Raw genomic sequence first — 26,360 nt, 5'->3', positions numbered from 1 at the left:
AGTGTTTGAGCAAATCGGTTACAAACTTTCAGGAGAGACAGAGTATATTTAATTGAGGGAAAAACATATAGCAAAGCGTATTTCCAAACCGTTTTCTGGCGCGGTAATGACGACCCAAAACATAGATAAATGTTTGTTATGCTTAGTACACAGGAAACCCAGAAATGAAAGCAAAAATAGACGATCCACATCAAAGAAGCTTTTCGAAATTACGACCGGAACCGTGATGCAGGAGCCGTGCGTCATGCAGCTTCCATGCGATATTCATTGCGTGATGTGTGTCTTCTATGCGCCGGAGATGTGAGGTGTGCATCACGGCCAGGGTCGTAATTTCGAACACCTTCTTTAATGACGATCGTTGTCTGTTTTTGTTCTTATTTGTTGGTTCCTGCTGAACTAAAAATAATAAAACGTATTTTGTCACATTGTTTGAGTCCTTCCTTTTTGTGTTTTGTGTCGTCACTATCGCGCCAAGAAAGCATTTTCGATCATGCATTCTTGGCGCAGTAAAGATACTCGAATTTTGATATATGATTTTCCACTGTATAAGTGTACTCTACCTATGTTGAAAGTTTGTAACAGATTTGCTGAAACAACCTGTATATACAAAATATGCAGTCACAGATATAATCGCACAAAAGTAAACCAGAAAACTACTGACATGAAACCCTAAATTAAATGAAAAATAAATAAAAACAACAAACATTATTTCAGGAAAACACAGAAAGAACAATGTAACTTAATGAATTTAATCATTAACAGAATTTTCAACGATAAAATATTAACTATGAAATAAAAATATTAATTTTCCCAAAGATACTCGAATTCCTTACTTCCATCTTTATTATTATGTTAGGAACTAACATAATACTAAACTAAAGATGGAACCTGCGAGACACTAGTGCATCAGAGAAATGGAAATTTTTATGGCTATGTAAATGATAAATTACGTTCTGTCAATCAGGAAAAATGTGCAAAGGAAGAAAATTAAGTTTATAGACATTTCGTAAGACAGATATGCAGTTAAGAGAAGGAGGGGAAGGTGAGAAAGTCAGCGTTATACAGGGTAACTGCATAGAATGTCGCAGCATCCCATTTGTCATTTTAATGTTCAGAAACCCAGTAAAAAGCCCTGGTACTACAAATTTCTGAATATTTACAGGCACGATGATCATTTTTACAATATGCTAACTTCTCCCGCGATTTCCGCGTCAACATGAAAGCAGTCCTTCGATTTTCTTGAGTATGCAATGCCCCTTGAGTATGCAATTTAAAAGCTCATTCATATTTTCCCTCGTTCAATAGTCAATAATGCATTTTCTATAGTATTTGGACTTGCGTTTTGGTCAGCAGATGGCATTACTGTCGTTTAAATTTTCGTATTTGCATAGAGTCCACTTACTGATTTCGTAAGCGCTCCTACTATTATTGTTTTCGTTTTCACTTCCGTGTACAAACGTTTTACTTCCTTGTTCGTTTTTTACTTCCTTTTCACTACCTTAGTTATTACTTCCTTGTACGAAGTAAAAAGGAAGTATTGTAATCGCGAAAATTTTCAGGCAGCATATTTCAACGAAAATATCCATTTTGACCGCTACCGAATGCAATTTAACGATGTTTTTCGTGACATCTGTACGTAAGGACATAATAAAAGACTCTTTTTTTACCCAAATAATTATAAAACTGATTTAAAATGAATTCTGAAGAGAATTTTTCGTGGCGTCTGTACGAACGTACGTACGTATCTCGCATAACTCAAAAACGAGTAGCCTCAGAACATTGAAATTTTGTATATAGACCTGCTATAACATGTAGATGTGCACCTCGTATTTTGGTTGCAATCGGCGTCACCAACGTCTATAAATATATTTATATATATATATCTACTCTGTTACCCGGCTCAGTAATTTCAGTTTTTTTACTCTTATATGTTTGTAAATTGTGCATTTGTTTGCTTTAAAAATGATTAAATTATGTTGTTCTTATTTTCGGGTTAAGGTTTTTATGCCTTTAGGAAATTTGCAAGCAATATTTGTAGAATTATCAACAATTTAAGAGCTGTTTCAGAGCGGTTAAGCCTAATTCTTAAATAACATGGCGGACATGTTTGTTTACATTTGAAACAGCAGAATTGTAGATTTGTTGCCAATCTAGAGAGACTAAGCTTCGCAACAACAAATATAACGCCTTCATTTATTATTGCGAATTAAATCATGCTTAATCTTTTCTGGAAATTTTTCGAGGAAATAGGTGTTTAAGATTTTAATATACATATTTTGAGTTTTTATGTATTTTTGCCTTGTCGCGGAGTGAGAACTGAATTAATTGAATGAGAAATACTGAATCGCCTGTGAAAAACTGTTTCATTTTTCTTTTCTTTTATACATCGTTCTTAATCGATCGTATATACATCGTACTTAATTTCTTCTATACATCATTCTTAATCGATCATTTATGCATCGTACTTAATTTCTTTTATACATCGTTCTTAATTGATCGTTTATACATGGTACGTAATTTCTTTTATACATCGTTCTAGATTTATTATAGCATTTGAATAGAACATGTGTCAACGATTAGATAATTCTTCAAATGATATAAATTTTGTGCATTCTGAGTTATAATATGAACGAAATATAACGCTGTTAAGTGAAGCAGAGTGTCGCTATGGTAAACAAATCTAGTGAATTTTAAAGAGTGCATTTATTCTATTGTGGTTTATGCGCTATCGACGAAATAGATTTAATTCAATCCAATAAGATTAAAATGAAATGCAAGGAAAAAATGCGTATAATATAATATTCCGTACAAGGAAGTCATGTGGTGTACACATCAGATGTGGTGTTATATTCAGAATATGGCTTGCGGGAAACGTTCCGTGGTTGAAGGAACACATGTCACTGATAATATTTCTGACTCTGAAGGTGATTTTAGTTACTCTGAAGATAGCAGCAGTGAAACAGATTGTTATTTCTCGGGCTCATCTCCAGATCGTGAGGCATCTGAAAACGATTCAATGACCATTCAAAATGTTTGGCAAGGTTGTAAAATACTAGGTACGAAAAATATTCCGCCAGCTGCTATCGCTTTTCGTTTTCTTGGCAATCTGGTAAAAACAGTGACTGAGGAATAACGCAACTATTTTGGATTGCTTTGAGCTTTGAAACATGTGGTGTACCTGGAATATCTAGTTCTACTCTCAAAACGTTTTAAACTGGAAGCTCATAATTTTGCTAGCCACATACGTCCTAATCCCATAAGAAAAAAAAATCTCTGAAACAGTTTGCTGTTTATAACTCCAAAAATGCTGCAACTGGCAACAAAATTCGCAAAGAAACACGAATTTAGCGCAAAGAATGTGAAGTAGGACTTTGCGTAGAACCTTGTTTTGTAGTTAACAGCACTAAAATAAATTAGTAATACAATTTAGGTAAATATTGAATTTTTTTCATTAGTATATATGTTTTACATTTATATTCGGTTAAGTAAACCGAAATTTAATCAAGATTTATTTTCAAAATATATATCTTTGCACAGTTGTTCTGAACGTATTTCAGTTATTAAGGTTTTGATCTGTATTATGACTTCTTCCTGCCCGTGTCCCTTGCTACAATGTATATTAGCTGTTAGTGTATATTAAGCTGAGGGCTTTTGAATCTTAAAGAGTTTCTGGCAGTCACGCTGCGTTGTTAACTTTTCGCCAGCTCTGTCTAAAAGTGATTATCTCGAGTCTACAGACTCTCAAGCCGATACTTTAGACTTACGTGCACCTGAAATTGAAGTGAGCCAGCTTAGTTGTTTGATTATGTAGTCTCATACTACTTTATCAATATTTAAACTTATTTGACTGCTGTTGTGTAATTTGCATCGCCTCGAGTAGCGATTTTTGTCTGTAGCACAATTCGTGACTTTTACGTTGCGAGTTCAGATTAAATAAAAGAATAATTTCAGATGCAGCCGTATCTCCCTAATTTGTCTAGTAAGGTAGTACGACTTAAATTCAATCCCAGATTAGTTTTAACTTTCAAATTTTAAAGTTGATTTTTGTGAAAGCTTTTCTTATGTATGAAAGCTATATTTAAAAATCTTGCTTAAAAATGTGCTGTATATTTTAACTCTTAAATACACGGAGATCGAAAACATGTAATAAAATATTTTGCAATTTCTGATGCGAAAATATTGGGCAGGTACAGGGTTAGGTGTATGTTGCGAAGTTACGATAAATTACTTTTTGGTGAATTTATTATAAAATCTGATGGTTTTAGCACTGCCAATATCAAAGTTTATTTTAACTAACTTAAATATTGGTAGAAAATTATTCATTTTTAATTTCTGAAAAACGTGAAAATATCTTTTGTTCATTGCTTTAAGAATCTGCGCTAGTATCTGATGGCCATATTTGAGAAGAAAAGCTCAACATCCTCTTCTGCATTACTGCAACAACAAAACACGATGGGAATCAATCAAAATTTCTTTTAATAACTGTTAAATTTGCCAAGTGCGGACAAAATTTAAATTGATTTAAAGTTTTAAAATTAGATAAACAAACAACCTTTTTTGACGTACATTTTGAATTAAGCTTCATTTATTTCCAGAGCAATCAGGTAGAATTCTTCCTTCTTCAGGGGCAAGAAAATGTTTAAAAAATGGGAGGAGCGAGGATCTTTTGTATCTGGAAAGCAATACAGGTTGAGCAAAGTCAACGCCAAAGTAGCATCGTCTATCGAGTAGCATAGCAATGAAAGCAAAAATATTATAGATCTGAAAAAAGGGGGAGAAAAGAGACGAAAAGGCAAAGCTTTAGGGAAAAGGCTAAGCTTTAGGAAAAAGTAAAATAGTAGAAATTTGAAAGCTTTAGGGCGGACTTTGTATAGGTATTAATGACATTAAATAAAGAATATTGTTATTAATTTTGTATTTAGGTAGCCAATCTTAGTATAAATATAATTAAAATTGTTTAATTTCCCTTGCACTGCAGCTCGAGACGAGTTTTAAGTGAAAGCTCTGCCGGAAAGGTAAAAATACAGGAGCATGTGCATTTAACATTGAATAAAAGTTTATCTCGGTAATTTATATTTAATTTGAATAAATATAATTGACTACTATGTTAGCTATGTTAGCGTAATTCTACTCCTTTGCTCCCCAGAAATCTCGGGAAGAAGAAATGACTAGAAATTTCTCGCAACCGTTTGAGAGCTATAAAAAGCCAGACAGAGAACATCTGAACTACGAACAACAACATCAAGATGCTTGGGACAAGGTCAGTTTACGCAAGTGTGATCCCCCACGTGACTGCGTCCGAGTATTAGGAAATCATCTGAACATTAAATCTTCAAAATTGATTAGAATAGATAATGCACTTTTCCCTTACGTTGCCATTCAAACATTATTTTAGAGAATATATCTGTGTTATTTTAATACCATATTTGCCATACTTTCAAAAGTTTTGCGATTGCTTATTAAGATATGCCATACTATCAGCTAAGTGCATTTTAAAGAAGCACACACCGGGGTTTGTATTTGAGGGAGTGACCACTCACGTGACAGGCTCTTCCACCCGAAGTTTATTTACATCATAGTTGAACGGCTCTTCAACTAATTTTCCAAATTACATATTTAAGTACTTATTTTTGATTCGCCTCTGTGGCGATTTCCGCCTTAGAAACTCAATAACCATTGCCTAAGGGCACACTTCAAGACAGGCAGTATAATCGGAGACCGCTAAAGGCTGCCAAAGCCAACCAAGATCAAAGATTTTTTTTAAATATCATCTTATCTCAGTTGTTTAATTAGCTGTTGTTGTTATAGTTGCTAATTACCGGTGCGGTGAGATCGGCTTAGCTTTCGTTTTAAGTGCTTTGGTAATTGCGTTCTATTTAACGTATTTGCGTAGTGCTAATTATTTACTGCGTCGTATTGTGAACACTTGTACGAATTTCCCTGAGGAAAATTCCAACGTTCTGTTATATTTCTTTTGATAAGAATAAATTTTATTAATCTTTTATCGAACTTGTGCATTCAATGTAATACGAACCCGTGCACCTAACAATGTAATATTCTTTTCTCTCTAGTGTTGTAAATATTTTTTTTTGCTTCTGAAGATAAGGGATCTGTGTCCGAGAGCCCTCGAAATCGATAGAGTTTTGTTCAGAATTTAAGCCAAACAAAGGTGGCATTTTCTATCTAGTTCTAAATTCTATACTGGCATATATATCTTTCATTTGAATAATTTCAAGTTTGTAGAGCCCTCTATTACCCGAATGTTTAACACCGCTGAATTTTGAGAGTTCGGGTCAAGTTTAGTCCTAAGCAAACGGACCGGCTGAGTGGTTGGTATTCGTGGTCTTCCTATGCGTGACGTGACTACGAGCCAGTTTTCATCAGATTGGATTGGATTGGATTATTTAATTATGGCAAAACACACGAGGGCTATCTGCCTAAAGGGAGAGATGCCTTTAGGAGATTTGCGTGCCTAAAGGGAGAGTGCCTTTAGGAGTTTAGGACATTTGCGTGGAGGACTTTCTAAGGGAAAATCGTATATACACGTTACACATGGCGAAAACCACGAAAACCCATGCAGCCAACCTGTTCGCGGGATTTGAACCTCGGACCGAACTACCAGTTTTCAGCGTCTTTACCGCTCGCCCGCTGGTAGATCTCAGTTTTCATCAGAAAGCTTACTACAAAGGTGTTCTTACCTTAGGCGGATAACTCTTGTTTGCTTTTCATTTCAATTAATCTAACCTTAAGGTAAAACTCTTTTGCCCACTACATCTTTGAATATTAAACTGTTGTTTGTTCCAAGCACAAACAGTATCTTTCCTGATAAAACACAGTTACTATGAAACAGGAACACTTATATGTAACCTAAAATCACCAAGCATTTAATGTAACATGTAAGGCACAGATTTTATATAAGTGACAACAATTTCTTATTTTGTTTCGCATAGTGAAGACTACAACATCTGCTTCAAGGTATAAATTAAAGTATGACAAAAGCAGGCCCTTTTTCCCAAACTTTAGTAAGACAGAAAAACGCTTTTTTCTGTTTTAACCTCATAATCCTTTATCTTCTATAAAAATAATCTAAAATGAAATTGCAAATAAATAAATAAATAAATAAATAAAATATAAACTCTAGAAATTCCTTAGATCTTTCAGATTTTATTGGTGGGCGAGCTTTATGACATTGCTAGAAACCGAGGTGTTCTAAAAATAGTATCTCAACAGTACTTATGATCTCCTCTCGATATTTTACAGCACCTGATGGAATTCTAAACACGTTTGAAGCTTAAAGCATTGATTATCAAGACATCTTGGACAAGTGGCCATCGGGGACGAAAGAGAGCAAAGGACACAGGTCACATAGAATAAAGATTGAATACCTCTCCTGTACCTTTCAATTCAAAAAACTAACCGCGTGGGTTAGGGCTCTGGAAACTTAGATAAAGTTTGTAGTTCTTCAGTTATAATGGTTTTTGAGACCAGTCTGTTAAAAAAGACCAGATGCACATCAAGGAAAAGTGATTTAAGATTTTGCGGGGATATGTGGTTAAAATTAAGTTGAATGTTCGTAATAACTGATATTCCGATAAAAATGTTTTCCTTGTAATATTTTTACTTATGTTATTTTACTGTTTGGTGTATATTATACTCGTAATATTTGTGTAAACACGTAGAAGAGTTTTTTCTTCAAGGTTTATTGTTTCCACATTGCAATATAATCCTATCTTTGAAAATTAGATGCTTTGTAATCTTGACGATGCCTAAACTCATTCATTTATCTCGAATTCTGTAATGGTGCATTTCTCAAGATAGTATTTGAAAACTAATACATACATTAGCACTGATAATGCTACTTTATCTTATGAGTTTCATAAATGAAATATATTTTTTACACACAACGATTGATTAAATTTCAAAACTTTATACCATATATATTATGTGTGGTATTTATTACATGCTCTTAGAATCAGATCTACTTTAATTCAGAATTAAATCTACTTTCATGAAATTCTGTAACAGCATACATATTGAAAGCTTTTCTGTATATGTTCCCTCATAAATTTGTTCAAAAGGTAATACTCCTCGATATTTTTTATTCATACAATTTCCCAGTCAGAAATGAAATGCAGACACAAACGAAGCTTTTAATACTAAAATTTCTTCTAAGCCGAGTTTTAATTTATTCATGTATTTGGATTTGGCTTCGTTAGTTCATTGCAGTAGGTAGCGTTTTTATTTAAAAAGAGAAATAACATAGATATTGGGATTTTCATACTTTTAAATTTTGCATTTTTAACAGTAGGTTCTTTTCAAGATGATGGAATCTTAAGTTTTAATGTTTCAGTTTTTTGCATATTTTTCTTAAAAGGTATCTTTCTGTGGAGAAGTAATAACAGCATATTTTATTCCTTATTCGAAAGATTGTTCTGAGAAGTAAATTGTGGACTGTTAGGTTTTGAATGTTTCGGGCATACTTTTGTGATAGAAATGTACTGAGAATAATTTATTTATAATACGCACCCATATTAAAACTTGTGCAATATTCTTTCAGAAACTGTTATGACTTTCATCAAATTTGGTACCAATTTGTGTTACATTTCCTTTCATCGTTTGCATATGAATTCGATTTTAATAAATAAAGAAATTTTGCTTTGAAGTTTTCTCAAAATGGTGAATACGTAACTGAGGCAACGAGCATGCATTATATTTTCTTTCAGTTATGATAGTTCTGCACAAAAAGTGCTTTAAATGTCTGAGAAAGCATTTAAAAAGAACACGGCCACATTCCTGTCAATAATTTGATATTCAGAGATCATCATTGAAAATTAGGGATATTATTAAAAGATTTTTTATAACATAGGTATACAATCAAGTAATTCTATAAGATCATTTGATTTTGCTCGTGTAACTTCTTCAGTTGTAACCAAAGCGTCAATTTCATTTCCCTAAGCAAAAACATATTTCTATGGTCAGGAGGGCACCTTGTCAGTGTGAGCCCAATGCATAACGGGAATAATATGCGGATAAAAGACAAGTGACATACTAGTTACGACTTTTGCAATAGAACCAGCTCAGCAGTCAAGCGAATGATGCTTGAAATATGAAATAAAAGCGAAATGAACATGCCAAAACCGATCAAAATTCAAGGTAATGTTTTCTGGGATTATCGTGATTTTATGCATCATAAATTTCGAACAGTTAGCTAAATTATTAAAGAATATTGTTTGAGTATTATTCGAATAATTCGTAAAACCTGTACAGAAGTTATGAATTTTCCACTCTGTCAAGGCACTTGTTTACAATGTTTTTGTTAATTTGCATTTGTTTTTTTCCGAAGTCCATAAATATGGCTCCACAAACTCAATATTCAACTGGTGTGGCCATCTGTGAAGTTTGCCTTTTTCCATGGCTATAAATATTGCTTTGTGATCGCCATTTTGAGTTTATTGATGCGATGAAAGAATATTCTTTATGAGTGCCGAGGGTTTCATGAAACCATTTTTAAAATATGTTTCAAAGTTTGGCATAATCGCATTATAGTAGTTTGGAATTACTTCGAGGGACATGTAAACAAATCTTGATCAATAAATTGAAACCTCATATTTATGGAACTCTATCCGATACTTTTCTATCACAATAGTAATTCTTTCTGCTGCTGTCTTATTAAGAGATAATAAGATGTGCGTAAAGCAAAGACGCTGAGATGCTCACTTGCCTCTACTTTAAAGCTCTAATGACAATACAGCTACTCAGTTTATATCAGTGCTTTCTTGATACCAATTTATTTCAATTTATATCAAGCGACTGTAATTTCCAATATTTTCGAAAGCTAAAATATTCCAATTTTATGTCAAGTATTTCTTTATATTTCATACTCCAGAAAATTATTTCAATAAGTCCAGGGAGCGAAAAATGTATCTGTCAAAATATTCTGATATGATTATTTATTTAAAGATTAGAAAGTCGAGTTCGCTGCAAAATGTCACGCGCTTGTAAGAGCTTGCAATGGGGAAACATGTTTTTGACTTCATTTAAATTCATGAGATGGAGATTTACATCGAAGGAGTAAAATTGTTTCATAAGAAGGCATTTCGTCGCCCAAATCAGTGTTTGTGCAATGTAAATTGAGTTTTTGCAATAGCTATCACTTTGAACTTCTAAGTAAAATTTAATATAATGAAAAGTTTCCTTTTGGATTCATGGTTTTTAGACGTGCAAGTAGAAAGTTCCTTGCAATATCTAAATTTATCGCAAAGAACTTTCTATTTCATTTCGAATTCTCCTTTCAATTAGTTAATATATAAAAATAATAACATATGATCGATTAAAGAAATGATATTGCTTGAATACTTATATCTTTAATTAGAAAATACTGAAAAATTGTTCAACAAATTTAGATCACATTATGAAAAAAAAATCTCAAGCAAACTAATTTTTATGTATTAATTAGTTGATGAGTGCAAAGAGCAATTTGCCCAGAAGGACTATTAGTTTCGTTTTGGCATTTTGCGTTGATTCACTTTTCAAATTATTGCCACCAAATAATGAGGAATCTGCATAAATGTGTGTATGTTTCTCGCATTGTGATAAAACAACGGTGCCTAGAGCCATCCAATTTGGAATGACGTAATTCTACTGCGAATATGGTCATCTGGAAGCCCAAATTTGAAATTTTGAATTTGGTTTGTTATCTATTTCATATTTTGTAAATCTTTAACGAAATTTTGATTAACAAACTCAAGGATTAAGACACAATATCACGCCGAACAAGTTCTAATTCAGAAGTCAAACAACAAAAATCAGCGTTATATTTTCAAATTTTCACAGGACTAGTTTCGATGGTTTTACTGAACCACTATCCTCAGCTGCAGAAACACAAATGAACGAGATAGGATATAATGATCAGATAAGTTAAGAAAGCTTGTACAGAAAATAAGCTAGTGGTTCCATCTCTTGGTGAAACCAGAACTAAAACATAATTTCTTTGAAGGCCGAAGGCAAAGATGGATTGGAATTCGGATCATTAACTAGAACAGAAAGATTTTTTTTAATGTGAAATGCCTCTAGAAAATCCAGTTCTCCAATGGAAGATGTTTTTTGAATAATTTTGGCTACAGAAAAAGTGAAAGTGTGATTTTTCGGACCAACAATGTTGCGCAACAGAAGACTTCTGTGTTTCCTTTTTTCTAACATAAGCCTCATGTTCCTTGACGCGAAATTTTAAGGCTCTCTTAGTTTGACCAATGTAAATTAAACCACACTGGCAAGGAATCCTATAAATACCCCAGGAATTCAAATCCGGAATGAGGTTCTTGAGTATGGAACTCGGAATTTTATTGATGGGAGAATAAACGACCCGAAAGTTAAAATTCTGCAAAATATGTGCAACTTTATAGCTAATTGATGGAAAGAAGGGAATGACAACATAATTTTTATAATCTCCTAAAACAAGAGTGTGCCTTTTAGTGTGTTTGAGAATTTTTAACTACTTGATTAATAATGTTGGGTGAAAAAACCCTGTCAATACCTGTACTATTTTTCAATATAATAATATAGCTATAATATTGTTTAACTGCTTGATTAATAATATTGGGTGAAAAATATTATAGCTATTAACAGAGGTTTTTCACCCAGCATTATTAATCAAGTAGTTAAAAAATTCTCATCTCAACACACTAAAAGGCACACTCTTGTTTTAGGAGATTATAAAAATTCTGTTGTCATTCCCTTCTTTCCATCAATTAGCTATAAAGTTGCACATATTTTGCAGAAATTTAACTTTCGGGTCGTTTATTCTCTCATCAATAAAATTCCGAGTTCCATACCCAAGGATCCCATTCCAGATAGGAATTTCTGGGGTATTTATAGGATTTGGCCAAACTAAGAGAGCCTTAAAATTTCGCGTCAAGGAATATGAGACATATGTTAGAAAAAGGAAACATTATGTCTTCTGTTGCCCAATATTGTTGGTCCGAAAATCACACTTTCAATTTTTCTGCTTCCAAAATTCTTCAAAAAACATCTTCCATTGGTGTACTGGATTTTCTAGAGGCATTTCACATGCAAAAAAATCTTTCTGTTCTAGTTAATGATCCGAATTCCAATCCATCTTTGCCTTTTCGGCCTTTAAATAAATTATGTTTTAGTTTTGGTTTCACCAACAGATGGCGCCACTAGCTTATTTTCTGTCCAAGCTTTCTTAACTTATCTGATCATTATATCTTATCTCGTTCATTTGCGTTTCTGCAGCTGAGGATGGTGGTTGGGTAAAACCATCGAAACTAGTCCTGTGAAAATTTGAAAATCTAAAGCTGATTTTTGTTGTTTGACTTCTGAATTAGTAAACTCAAGGATTTCAAAGCGAGCAATGGCAACGTTGTACAGAAAAAAACATTTTAATCTCCAGCGCGTGAGATTGCGTATCGGAAATTCTAAACATGTGCTCAATTTAAAACTATTTTGCGATATTGCTCTTGAACTGAATTTTATGGTTAAAGTCCGAAGAACATGATAATTAATAAATAAAGATTATACACAAAATGTTTAAAAAAACGCCCCTTGTGACTTAATTTAAAATCTGAAACCTTTCAGATATTCTTTTTTATATTTCTTTATGTTTATTTTATTTTGGTTTCTAGTTAGAAAGTTAAACCTATTTATCAAGGCGTGCAAAAATATCAAATCTTATTATACTGCATAAAAGATGATTTTAAGGAAAATTTCTTTGCCACATGATAATGCAAATCTCATGTGAAACTAAAAATACCAAACAATGTTAAGAAATATATTTAAAAATTTAAAAAAGACGAATAACAAATATATTTATAAAGTTAAAATAAAAATAAACTATTATTATATGATTTCGAATTAAATTTGACGAAAGTATTTTTTAAGTCTAAGTGATTTTGGTTGATTATAGGTTATTGAATATAAGCGTTTACGTTTCACAATGTTTTAATATAGTGATTTCTATTATAAATGTTTACATTATATTAGGATTTACGTTTCAAACGGACACAATCATTTCCTTCTTTCTTTACGAAAAAATAGAACACCTGTTCTGTGTATACTGCACGGTGAAAAAAAAATAGGATAGTATTATATCTCCCGTTCTACTGTGTCGATTGACAAAATTCAAATTACGTTTTCCATATCTCGAAAGCGCAACTTAAAATATGTATTAGATTTATATACAGCATTGATCTAACATAGGTATTTTGACACAAAATCGTACTTTTTCTGAAATAATTTACCAATCTTTTTCCATATTTCGATTTTACGACTCAAATTATGCCTAGATATTAAATTTTGTAAAATTTGGTGCGAAGCTTATGGAGAAATTCAAAAATCTATCTTGGCCAAATTTTTTCAGTTTGTGCCAAGAATAATTCACTTGGCGAGCTTCTTAATATGTGACAACCAATTTTCATTTCCCTTCCATTATGCTGGAGCGGGAAAAAAGACACCTCGTTCCTATCTTTTTACAGTGTGCATGAGAGGGAAAAAAGTTACATCGTTTCTACTTCCAAACAATTTTAGTAAAGTTTCTAAAAACCACATTTGATGTTTTATCGCTTTCAACAAAAATGCCAAATTTCAAAACGGGCCAATATATAAATTCATGTATATCTTCAGAAATTTTGAATAAAAACTGTAATTTTTTTCAAGATATGTTTAGAAATACGTCTACTGTAAGATGATGGTAAAATTTTTATAGATTATAATTCAAAAATGTTTTTACAAAATTTATAGAAATTGTTTAAAAATATAAATTTTAAAAATAAATCATAAAAAATGGGTGAATTTCATTCGGAATGAACCTAAATTTCGAATTGTGAAAAGAAGAATCTAAATTTAATAAAAAATAGAGATTAATAAATATATACCAAACTCAATTAACATTGAGGGTTTAAAATTTTGAAAGCAAATATTTTAAAAACTACTCGTGCGATTTTTACGAAACTTGGTAGTTTGGCATAATTTGAGTAGTAAAATTGAAATATGGAAAAAACTGGTATGTTATTTTAGAAAAAGTCCGATTTTGTGTCAAAATATCTATATTAGAACGATGCTATATATTATCTAATACATATCTTAAGTCGCGCTTTCGAGACATGAAAATTGCAAGTTGAATTTTGTCAATCGGCCCAGTAGAACGGAAGATATAGAACTGTCCTTTTTTTCGCAGTATACTTTTTAATTGGGAAATAGCTCATCCTTTCTGGAAGATTCCAGATTCGACTCCAGATTCGACTCCAGATTCGGTTCCAGATTCGACTTCCTCTGTTTGATTACAACTCTATACTAGTCCACTCATCATGAGATAAAAAAGTATAGGTGTGTATAATTAAAGAACTCTCTTTCAAAATTGCCTGCAAGCGAAACCACTGACCAGAAAATTGTGAAATTTTGGGGCAGACTTAGTGACTAAATTTAGCGAAAAACATTAGCTGAAATTCGCGTCAACAGAGGGCTATATTAATAAATTAAACATTTAGCCACAGCTTTACAATAGTTTTACAATTTTACAAGTTTTGTCTCAAAAACATGTTCCACGTGATAGCATTCAGCATGTGACGTTAAATGCTATCTTTAAGATCAGGTAAAGCCTTGGATTCTCACGACTTTACCAGATGTTTCAAATGTCTCCAAAACCAAAAATCGCATGGATTGAGATCTGGAGATCGGGGTGGTCACGCATTACGAAAGTGCCGTTTGTTTTGGTAAAACAATTTTACTAACAAAGTGCGATCCTGTAAACGCATTGTCATCGGGAACAACAAGCATATTGAAAAGCCTTCGCAAATGTTTTAGCTTTTATAACAGCTGTTGCATGACGTCGAGAATGATTTACATTTTTACTGCAGGTTTTAAATGTAAAACGCCTTCTGGTGACACTTTTTGTAACAATTTTTTTCTCTAAAAGGCATTATAATTCCTTCATGAAGTCCGCCACAAATTTTCGCACGTTTCTTATCACTGGTTTCGCTTGTAGGCAGCTTCAAAAGAGGGTTCTTTAATTATAGACACCCTGTGTAATGGAAGATAATTTATAACTAAGGTCGCCTGCCTCCAGTAGTAGTTCCTGCCCATCAGTAGTAATAGTGCCTGCCTCCATTGTTACTGGTGTCCGGAAGTGCAAAGAATTAAGAATCCTCAAAATTTGCTTTTTTGCTGCGACAGATAACACGTATATTTAGATATTCGAAGATTCTGCGTTTTTCTCTAGAAAAAGGGACACTGTTTGTTACCAAAACTTCTTCCCGCATCCTTGCTAAGCGATTTTGGTTTTATCGATACTGTCATTACTATTTGAATTTCAAATGTATTTGAACAAAAAAGAGAAACTGCATATTCTTTAGCTACTGCAGTGTCCTACTCATGATTCCCAAAGACTGCTTTTTTCTCTACATACAGCATAATGTATTTTAGTAAAACGTCTTATTTAGCTTACGGCATACCGTATGGAAAGAAAAAAGAAATCTTTAAATATATACATGTATTATAAAACTTTGTTATTCTACGAGTATTTCAGTAAAATATGCATGTAAGATATAGAAGAATCAAATAACAGCTTTAAATGAGCTGCATATTATTATTCAATTGTCAGTGTCACCACTTTCCGAAGAAGTACTTTTGACCCTTTTCATTTACAACTGGAACCAATATTTTAAACTTATAATTCCCTCCCCTATCAATTTTATTATATTTTATAAATTTAAGTTTTTTGTAAGCATGAAGTACGCTTTTAGCTTTCACACGTATTCCTGAGTAGAGTTTTACATCTATTTCTTCGTAGCGTAAATGCATTCGCATGTTGGAAAAAGGATTTTAATCGAAATATGAAGATTCATTGATTTTGGCAATGCAATGCTCACATTCAAAATCTATAAGTTAGGGCCTTTTTCGTCATTTACTTTATTCTCTGTCTAATAATATTCCAGTGCCAGTATCATGTCTCTAATCTAACTTCTATGATAGCCATTTGGTTATAATAATGACTATAATAGCCAATGCCGATAAGGTAGCCGGGAGTGTCCAGCCTGAAATATCCAGAATAAGACTTTAAGAGAGGTAGAAAGGTTTTATTACTCTTGATAAAAGGTATAATTATCAATGCTGAAGCAAAAGGTATCTTGCCCATTAATTGTCACTTGCACTAATTGTAGTCATGAATTCAGTTATTACGATGATCAAACTGAGACTAAGTGGATTGTAGAGGCTGAAACATCTATGAAGAGGATGAATGTAGAATGATGCGAGTTAAGAGATCAAAACATCAGAAATGAGGTAATACGATCACTACAGACGTAAACTGGCTGTGTTCCAAACTAAAACTAAAACGAGAATTTACAGGTGGGTGCTTGTGTAGCAAACACCTTACCAGATATCCAGTTATCTATAAGGATCATAGGATCTCTGCAGCACAAAACCATGAAAAACTGTAAAATCTGTGTTAGTCTTATTTTTTCTTTTACTGATAATACATATGATACCAGCAAAATGAAGTAATGGAATTTGCTCATACTGTCCGAGTTCAAGCCGATGGTGGCTGTAGTATGGTTTGAGAAGCATTATGCTGGAATGAACTTGACGTATTTTAATGAATATCTGACAACATGAATAATAGGAACCACAGAGTAATGCACTACATTTAAACTTAAAACTTTATGTACCTGAAGCACAATGTAAGTGATCACTTCTTTTTTATTATAATGAGAAAGTTGCTGGGACATTATGACAAAGTGAAATGTATACAGTCACCACGCAATTTAAGTCAGCATTTAAATTATCAGAATGTTTACGGAGCTGGATCTAGCACTAATAACTTATTGTGAACTACTTAGCTAAACGCATGATTACAGATCTTTCTTGATAACATGAAGCATATTATCGAATCAGTTGTAAAGTTTATCCTAAGTTTTTAACAGATATCTTTAGTTAAAGCTATTTTCCTCCTAATTTCAACTTTCAATTTCCTACCAGAATGTGTTTTTAGAATCGCGGTTAGTGCAAATGAGTAAGAGCGGTATTAAGTCGAAATTCCACTGACTTCATCAGAAAACCAGAGATTCTGACTAGTCCGCGTTTGCCTTGTGGCAAAACTCTCTTTAAGCTACTACTACGCTCGACCGTATTTCAGGCCCTTGATAGCTTCTTTCTCCAGTTTAGTTGATATTTAGTGCCTAACTACTTAGAATTTTGATAGCTTCGGCTATATCTTTTTAGTTAAGCATTAGTTAAGTTTTATTTCGTATTACTCTTAAGCCCAAGTGAAGAGTTTGCTGTACACTCTGAGAAAGAAGCCGACCGTTCAATTCTTATTTTGAGAAATAAAGGGTAATTAACTCTTCTTGAGTTTTACGTATCTGTCCCTGAACTAAAGCGAATATTCGCTTACCTGTTCACGAGGTTCTTACACACTTAGCTTGTAGAGACATTAGGTATTTTTGGAAGCAGGCAAGATGAAAAATTAGCAACGCCTTCGCCGGAAATCGAACCACGGACCTCTCAGTTACGCCCTGAGCGTGCAAACCACTACATCACGAAGGCTCGCCTAGCAGGCGGGAGAAATACCTTATAAGCTGTTAGACAAAGGCTGGAAACCCACACGGTAGCATAACTTATTTAACTTATTCAGGCTTTTCTCAGAATAAATTTCGAACTAATATATATTACACAAGTGGTCACAATTAAAAGACCTAGACTAAATACTAGGCTAAATTTCCAAAGTTTCGAATCATTAAGCTTCGTGGGCTGGTAAGTCAACTTATGGAAGACTAAAAGAAGAAACATTTTGCAGACAATTTTCTGAAAGAAATTCCCTTTATGCTTCTCTCACAGTTAAAAAAAAAGAAAGAAAACCACAACCAGTTATAGCCAATTTTCTGAGAACTCCAAAAGTTGCCTTCATCAGTTTATCCACTAGTGGAGTAATGAATTGGTGTATACCCGAAAAAATACAGTACCAATTGCAGAATCTTTATCTTAATATAATTCAAATGCAGTCTACCGATCTCGATGAATCGGACGATATTTATTTAATGAATCGAAAGCAGAAATGCATACAGAAAAACTAGTAAATTCAACCAATTTGAATAATACAATTTCAAATTTTTTAGAACTTTACTGTTTTTTTAAGCAAGAATAACTGCTTTATAAGAATAACTGAACTTAAATGTCTGGGAACTTTTAAGTTCAGGAAGTAACATAAATATTATAATAAATGATATGATGTTTTTACTGGAGACTTATTTTTGTTTGTCATTACTTTAGGCCTTGTTGTTCGTAAGGGAGAGAGTTTGGATGAAGAGAAAATTTTCGATAGTTTGATGGGCTGCAGAAAATATTTAAATTGAACTTAAAGGAAGAAAATAAATGTGCAGTAATATGTAAAAGTACAAGGAAATAAAAACAATAAGTAATGTTTTATAAACTTCATATTATCATTTTTATGAATAATTTTGATTAAGAAAGGTTTGTCAGTTAGCTACTATGTGCAAAAATTACCTTAGTAAATATAAATTATTTATATTTGGTCATCTTATCTTGCATCCTTGCAAGCTTTGTAATTATCTAAACTACGATTTAACTTTTAGTCTTTTTTGTATGAAGCAGCATTTCAAAAATACATTAAGATCTATTTTTACAGGTTATATAGGAATAAAATGTGCAAAAAAGTTACGGAAACCCACTAATAAATATGCTGTTTCTAAGTAAATTATGTTAAAATCTTTACTGAAGTTATTTATTGTAATAAATGGTATTTAATTAGACAAGTTTTTATGAGATATTTTAATATAATAAAATAACGAAATATTTTTTAAAAAATTTAAGCGGGAAATAAGATAAATTTCTGGTAAATAATTTACGCCGGCATTATTTATTCGATTTTGTATGGCTTTTCAAAAAACCGAGACTCGTGCTAATTCGATTGTTATGAGTTTATGCGTATTTCACCTAATAAATCAAAGTATGATTTTAAGAAGCAAATAAAAATGTTGTTGGCAGCTTTGAGAGTCATTAGGATTTTTTGAAGTAGGAGACGTGAAAAATGTGCAGTGACCTCGCCAAAATTCGAAACTGGACTTGTGGAATACGCGCCGAGTGTGCTACCGTTACACCACGAAGGCATGCTAGAAGGAGGGAGAAAATATCTTATACCCTTTAAAGAGCGAATGAGGATTAGGGGAACCAATAGCTAAATCCTGGTGGTGAAGAATTATTATCCACCATCTTTTAGTTCGGGAGCCATTTGTACAGTCGTTAGGCTATTTTGAAGCAGGAGTGCATGAAAAATGTGCGATGCCCTCGCTGGGACTCGAACCTGGAACTCTCGAATACGCGCCGAGTGTGCTATCGTTACAGCATGAAGGCCTGTAAATAATGTAACCCTACCACCTAATGGCCATCCACAGAAGTTATTTGAACATTCTGAGAGTTGTTTATTATCCTTGACAGTTTTTATTTATTAAGAAAATACACAATTCAGGCGTAAAATCAAATCAGAATTTCATTTTTCATTCTTGATGGGTTTTAGAAAACTTAAAATGCTAACAGAAACTAATAGGGGTTTTCTTCTACAAAACTTACAATACAGGGGATTTGCCTTGACGTGAAGATTCATGGCATTTTCAATAATTACCTAAATTTCAAACCTGCAAATCGAATGCAACCAAATTTTAACGCACATCAACACGCGAGGCGACAAAGTTGTTGGATGAAACTGTTAAATTTTCCTGTAAGCTTGCTTCCTAACAGCAGTTCGTCTACACAAGTGCAAGTAAAAGCTAGACCACCACCTCAGTAGAACCACAGGTAACTGAAGTATTGTTGAACCTAGCTAACTGTTAAGCTTACTTAAAACAAAGAAATTTTCCATACTTTGTATGACTGTATTAGTATGACAGCCATTTTATTTTCATGTCACTGCATTGCTTTTGATGCAAGCAGAACAAAGAACTTAGCTGTCAACCATTTCAATCAGCTTTTGAGGCGACAATAATAGTAAAATGAAATGGATTACGCTTAGGCAGGCCATGATTTTGATACAGAGTTTCATTAGTTGTTGCCAATGGTGTTTCCAACAGCTATGTTTCGAGTCCTGCTTGCGATCACTACTTCCAGCATAGGTGTCATAACATGTTCCTATCACGTCTGTAATATATTCCATAAGTAGACGGATAACTGTAAATACTGTAGATGTCTGGAGAAATGTGTTGCCTTGTGTAGACATCTTATCAGGCACAGCCAATGCCATTCGACATCTCCTGCTCAATTACATCAAGCGACTGAAACTGGAAAGATTGCAGCAACGCGGTACAAATTCAGATTCAAAGTTAAAATTAAGATCCTACTTTTAAAGTATGCCGTTTGGCATTCAGTTTGCACTATTATTTCAGTCTGAAGGAATATCATGACAAGTCCAGGAGAAATAAGATAGAATTTAACTCGAAACGAATTGTTAGTAATCTTAAGAATAATTAATTGTCGTAATATATCCTTAATTAACGGGAAATTACTGTCTTCATGCCATCAAAAACTAATCGTCCCAATGATTTTTAACTATTGATTGCTAACAATAGGATTTTATGGGACGGATTTTTAAATCAAAAGATTTAATCTATCATTGCGAATAGACACGGTCATTGTTACAAGATCACTAATCTGTCATTGTTAGTGTTAAGGTTGTCCATAATAAGAACCAGGGATATGGATCAGAGTGCTGATGATAATGACAGATTAAATACTTTAATGTAAAATTTCGTCATTTTTTAGTAGTTCTCTGATCCATATCCTCGATGCTGATTGTGGACAATCACGATGTCCTGGGCGTGGAGGAAACGAATTATCGCAGATATATCTGCTGTTTTGGCAAAGGTGTCTACATTAAGTATTTGTAATATATCAAATAAAACTTTCAGTGTAATAAAGGTTTGGCATCGGCTTGCCAAACGTCTCGTTTGTGATGAGCATATTCACTCCGTTTTCCTTTTAATGTAGAAAGCAAAAATTAAGAGATTAGAAACAAGGTCAACGCTTTGACTTGACTTTTAAACGAAGAAATTGTTGTTCTCCAAATCTCTTCCTTATTGGTCACTACGCTTTCAGTGTGTTTGCCTCTCTTCTTCTAAGGAGTTTAGATGAATTCTCTTATCAGGAAGTACAGTAATGAGACTAATGTAGTATTGAATGCGAATGGGATATTTTCTTCCGTATACGTTAGTGGCAGGCAGTCTTTGGATATAGTATGTACACTAATGTCAAGTACGGCTATTGAAGTTTAGATTTATTAATGCTGCATGTAATACAAGGATATCACAGATGTATTACTAGAGTGCACATATTCTTAAAAAAATCTACAGTCTTTTAATAATACACTTGGGAAGAAAGATTGTTTTGCAATGTAAAAAAAAAAATCATGAAATATGCCTTAAACCAGGAATAGTCAACCTGATCCCTATCGCTCACTTGTGGGCTATTTAAGCTTTCATGAGGGGCGGTGGAGTTTTTGCCCGATAATGATCAAGGAAGATCGAAACATGCATACATGTGTTATATACACCCCTCACAGTTTCTCTTCCCGCAGTGCTCTCCTTTTTCCGTATATTTATACGGCTTTGTTGTTTGTTAATGAATTTTCTATTTATTAAAAATTTAAAATTGTAAATTATAGCATAAATAAATGCATCAATTAATGTATATGTTTTACTAAGCCTCCACTTAAAAATTGCTTTGCAGTTGCGCTATATTAAGTGAACGGTGGGTGGTAGGTATAAAAGGTTGATTATCTCCGCCTTAAAATTCTCATATATAATACTCTCAATAGAATAGAACTATAAGTCAACTGGAATGTGGTTATATCATTCGAAGAATATTCCTCGAAAATCATAATATATTTTTGGGATATATCTGAAGTATCTCAATTCATTTGTGAATGTGGTTATTATTATTTACATTTCTGCCCTAAGCCACGGAAAGGATGAATGTCTTCATGGAGGACTTTCTATGGGAAACTGGCTCATATAAACACGCTACAAATGGGAAAAACCACGAAAGCGTCCATGAAGCCAACCCGTTCGAGGGATTCGAACCTCGGACCGAACTACTAGCGTTCATTCAGGACTGCTCGGCCGCTGGTAGGCCGTTTGTGAATGTTCCGGAACGGAGGAATGATGGAAAGAAAATGAAAAACTCGTGATATGCGTGATATTTCCGAGCTGTATAAAGCAAAAGTATAAAAATTTCAGTTACGTAAATTGTTTGTTTGGCTTTAACAACACTGTAAAAGAATGATATGTTTTGATTTTCTTAAATCTTTCGCTAAAATCAATTTTCAGGAAAAGATAGGTTCAGATATTTTCTAGTTAGTATAGCTTGCTGACAATACGACAGATGTTAGTTTTCACTCAGACTTAAGACTGACGTCCTGGCTGTTCAGTCAGAAAAAGTCTCAATCAACTCCATATATATTCACTTTCCAGTATAAATTTCAGATGGGAATTTAAGTTATCGCTTAAAACATTTTGAAAAAAAAAGCGTAGTTTGAACTACTAAGTAGTAAGCACTAATAAGTCTTGTCTTCGTTGACTTTTAACAAGGCAAGCATTTATTATTTTCAGTTATCATAATTCTTCATAAACCGACACCTGAAATGCGAAACTTTATTGGTTTTACTGAAAAGTTTAACCTCAAAGAATATATCGCCCATGTGCATTACAAAAGAAGCATAAATATTAATTTGTATTTATCTCTAATAGTAATTAAGCCTCGTTCAGAAAATATAACGCAGCAAATAAAGTTTTCATTATATTTGCATAAAGTAAATTAATGAAATATTTATAAGGTTTTGTTAATGATTTGTTTCTTATTGCTGAGATAAATAACGACGACTGAATTTTTCATAAATGTTAATAAAGTTAATTTAAGCATGATAGTGCTTCCGTCTGTCTAAAAAACGTTTCAAAGTTCGGCTTTTGGCAGAAATACAGTTAAAAACAAACATTTTCTTTTCGTTTTGTATTTACGACCTTTTGAAAGAAATTCCTAGGATTTAGCATTATTAATCATGAAAGAAAAAGTTGAAATTTAATTATGAATTGGTTTTTAAAAAAGCATTTCTCTTAATGAAAAGGAATTGAATTAAGAATATCTTGTAAAACTCAAATGTCAAATGAACATGTTATAAAAAGTGTTCCGGGTTTGAAGCTGTTGGAAAACGAAGATATAAAACTGCAAGCATTTTTCTGATATTTTGGTAAATAAGATTCAATTGAATGAGATGGTGAAGTATAATGAATTCCTATTCGAGCATTCTGAAAAGCAAACTCTTTTATCTTAAGAAATTATGATAACAGTTCACAAATAAAGAATTATGATAATAGTTCACAAATAAAAAATTATGATAGCAGTTTACAAAATATTTTCTAGATTGTTGCGGATTTAATAATGAACGTAAATTTACTTTTGTATTAAAACAGGTGTTTTCAAGCATACTGAAAACACATTATATTTTGAACTTAACTTTAAAATTAGCTGTTTAATTTTAAAATGCCGGCTAGTGGCAGGGGGAATAAGTTGCGAAACTATAGCAGGGCTTATGCTTCGTGATTTTAATCCAGAATTCTATTCAGGGGATTGAATTGTCTGTTTACATAAAGTTTTCTCAGTTTTTCTGTCATGTGTAGCTTAATTTTGAACCATTTTCCATTTGAAAGGCCTTCGGAAAGAACATTTGATGTTTTTGCAGAATACGAGAGAAGGATTTATTATATATTTCTAGAACCTATTACTGAGTTTCATTTCTACATAAATATTAAAAACAATATATTAAACAAAATTTTAATATTTCAATAAACATAAAAGAAAATATCGCTATATGTTACCTCACATTTAAAATTAAATGCAAAAATTTCAGATTACAATTAAACCTTTCGAAGATTTTTATTATGTGCTAACTTATTACAGTAACCACCGCTTGAGATTTTAGCGACATTAGATATTTCCTTGTTATAAATTAGACGATTAAAATTGCCAGTTCTGAATGAATAAATGCAGAAAAAGTGCGATTTATTAGTAAAAACTTTTATTAGTAAATATTTTGAATATTTATAAATTAAAAATGTGAAAATTTATTCAAATACTTCAGTTCTGTTCCTGAATAAAATTAATATTTACCATTGCCAACTCAGGAAACTAAATCCGTACTGTTGAATAAAATTAAAATTAAAAAATAGTCTGATTCATCGTTTCTTTGTGAACGCAATATGTTTTCAATAGCAAAATTTCAAAACATTAAAAACGCATGTAACTATTCCAAACAACAATACTATAGAAGCATGTATTCCCCCATAGCACAAAACATCCTCAGGATGTCCCATTTAAGTCGCAATATCCCGGGACATACTTAGGATGTCCTAAGGATGTTGATTCTCAGATGTCCTGAGGAGATCGTAATTTAACATCCTGAGGATGTCTTATTTAAGTCGCTATGTCCCGGGATATGACAGGATGTCCTGAAGATGTTGATTCTCAGATGTCCTGAGGAGTTCTCCAATTTCACATCCTGAGGACATTCATTCTGCATTGTCCGGAGGACTTTCGTTGTCAAACATTTTGAGGATATTTGTTCTCAAATTTACCAGTTTTAATTTTTTGACATTGCACATCTGAAACTTGCACATTATTTTATTTTTCATATGTATTTTACTAAGTTGTTTCTAAATGCTGTACATTAAAAATATTGATATGATTGATGATTTATTCTTGTTATTTTGTTATTAATTTTAACTGCTATTTTTTCTGACGTTTTTAAAAATTTATTTAGTCATGGAAAAGATTTTTTTTCAATGGATTAGCATTTTCTAGAATATTTGCAAAATTCTAAATAACATATATTTTTTTTATAAAAAATGTATAAATTACATGTATAATTACTTACAGATTACAAACCCTACTACAAATATAGGTAAAATTAGATATATATATATTTAATTACGGAAACGAATTTTTTTTTTAATTTGGGTATAGAGACATTAGGTATTTTTTTGGAAGCAGGAAACATGAAAAATTAGCAACTGCCTTCGCCGGGAATCGAAGGACGGACCTCTGGAATACCGGCCCAGTGTGCAGAACCTCTACACCACGAAGACACGCTAGGTGTGGTGGTGGTGTATTTAATTATGACAAAGCACACTAGGGCTATCTGCCTAAGGGGAGGGATGTCTTCGTGGAGGACTTTCTAAGGGAAACTGGCTCGTATACACGTTACACGTGGGGAAAACCACGAAATACACCACGAAGACACGCTAGGTGTGGTGGTGGTGTATTTAATTATGGCAAAGCACACTAGGGCTATCTGCCTAAGGGGAGGGATGTCTTCGTGGAGGACTTTCTAAGGGAAACTGGCTCGTATACACGTTACACGTGGGGAAAACCACGAAAACATCCATGCAGCCAGCCAGTTCGCGGGATTCGAACCTCGGATCGCACTACCAGGGTTCAGCGACTTTACCGCTCGGCCGCTGGTGGGCCGAAGACACACTAGGAGAAATACCTTATATTACTTCTCTTTTTAAAGGCCGACTTTTTTTTTAAGGGGATCCAATCACTAAATCCTGGGTGTGGATATACCTCATCCAACACCTTTTTAATTCGGGCGCCACTGTAGAGACATTAGGATTTTTTGGGGGAAAGCCGTAGAGATGAAAAATTAGCAACCGCCTTCGCCGTGAATCGAACCACGGACCTCTGAAATACCGGCCCAGCGTGCAGAACTATTACACCACGAAGGCACGCTAGGAAAGCGGGAGAAATACCTCATAAGGAAATTTTTTTTCCTCTAATTACAGGACAGAAAATGTTTTTCAATCGCGCGATCTGTTATTGATATTGAATTACAGTCGTGCGATAATTTCGCAGTAAAGATACATCTCTGATGACTATCCAAGATTCTAGAAACTTTGGTCTTATATAGAGATGGTCGTCTTATAGAAATAATGCTTAATATCAATATTTATTTATAATCTCAGAACTATTGGTCACTTTCAGAAGTGGTCGTTTGAGAGGCGATATTCTATATATTTATTTACTGATACTCTCAGATTCCAAAATTTGTTTATATTCTCAGAAATATTGGACGGAAGGTGGTCGTCCCATACATGCAAAATTTTACATTTCATTAAAAATGAATTCGGCATTATTTAACTATTTCCCTTTTAATTAATTAATTAGATAAAGAAAAAATTAGGAAATAGTACTGTTTATTACGGAATAATGTAGGAAGTTCTACCGAACTATATTCTTTCGCGTCATTGCACATTGTATCCGGCAAACTACTAGTTCCTCGTATTCTT

General features: G+C 33.1%; 1 long non-coding RNA gene across 2 annotated transcripts in view; it reads left to right on the top strand.

Annotated features, from left to right (window-relative positions):
• LOC146993676 (uncharacterized) overlaps window positions 1-26,360 on the top strand; it is a 373,602-nt gene that overhangs the window by 286,909 nt on the left and 60,333 nt on the right. The gene's annotated exons all lie outside the window — the stretch shown is intronic.

This window comes from Stegodyphus dumicola, chromosome 12, assembly GCF_044657685.1.
Source record: "Stegodyphus dumicola isolate Sdum_Otavi_A_Nest chromosome 12, ASM4465768v1".
Classification (NCBI taxonomy): Eukaryota; Metazoa; Arthropoda; class Arachnida; order Araneae; family Eresidae; genus Stegodyphus; species Stegodyphus dumicola.
Note: the sequence above shows the minus strand (reverse complement) of the source record. Positions and strands in the feature narration are given on the sequence as shown.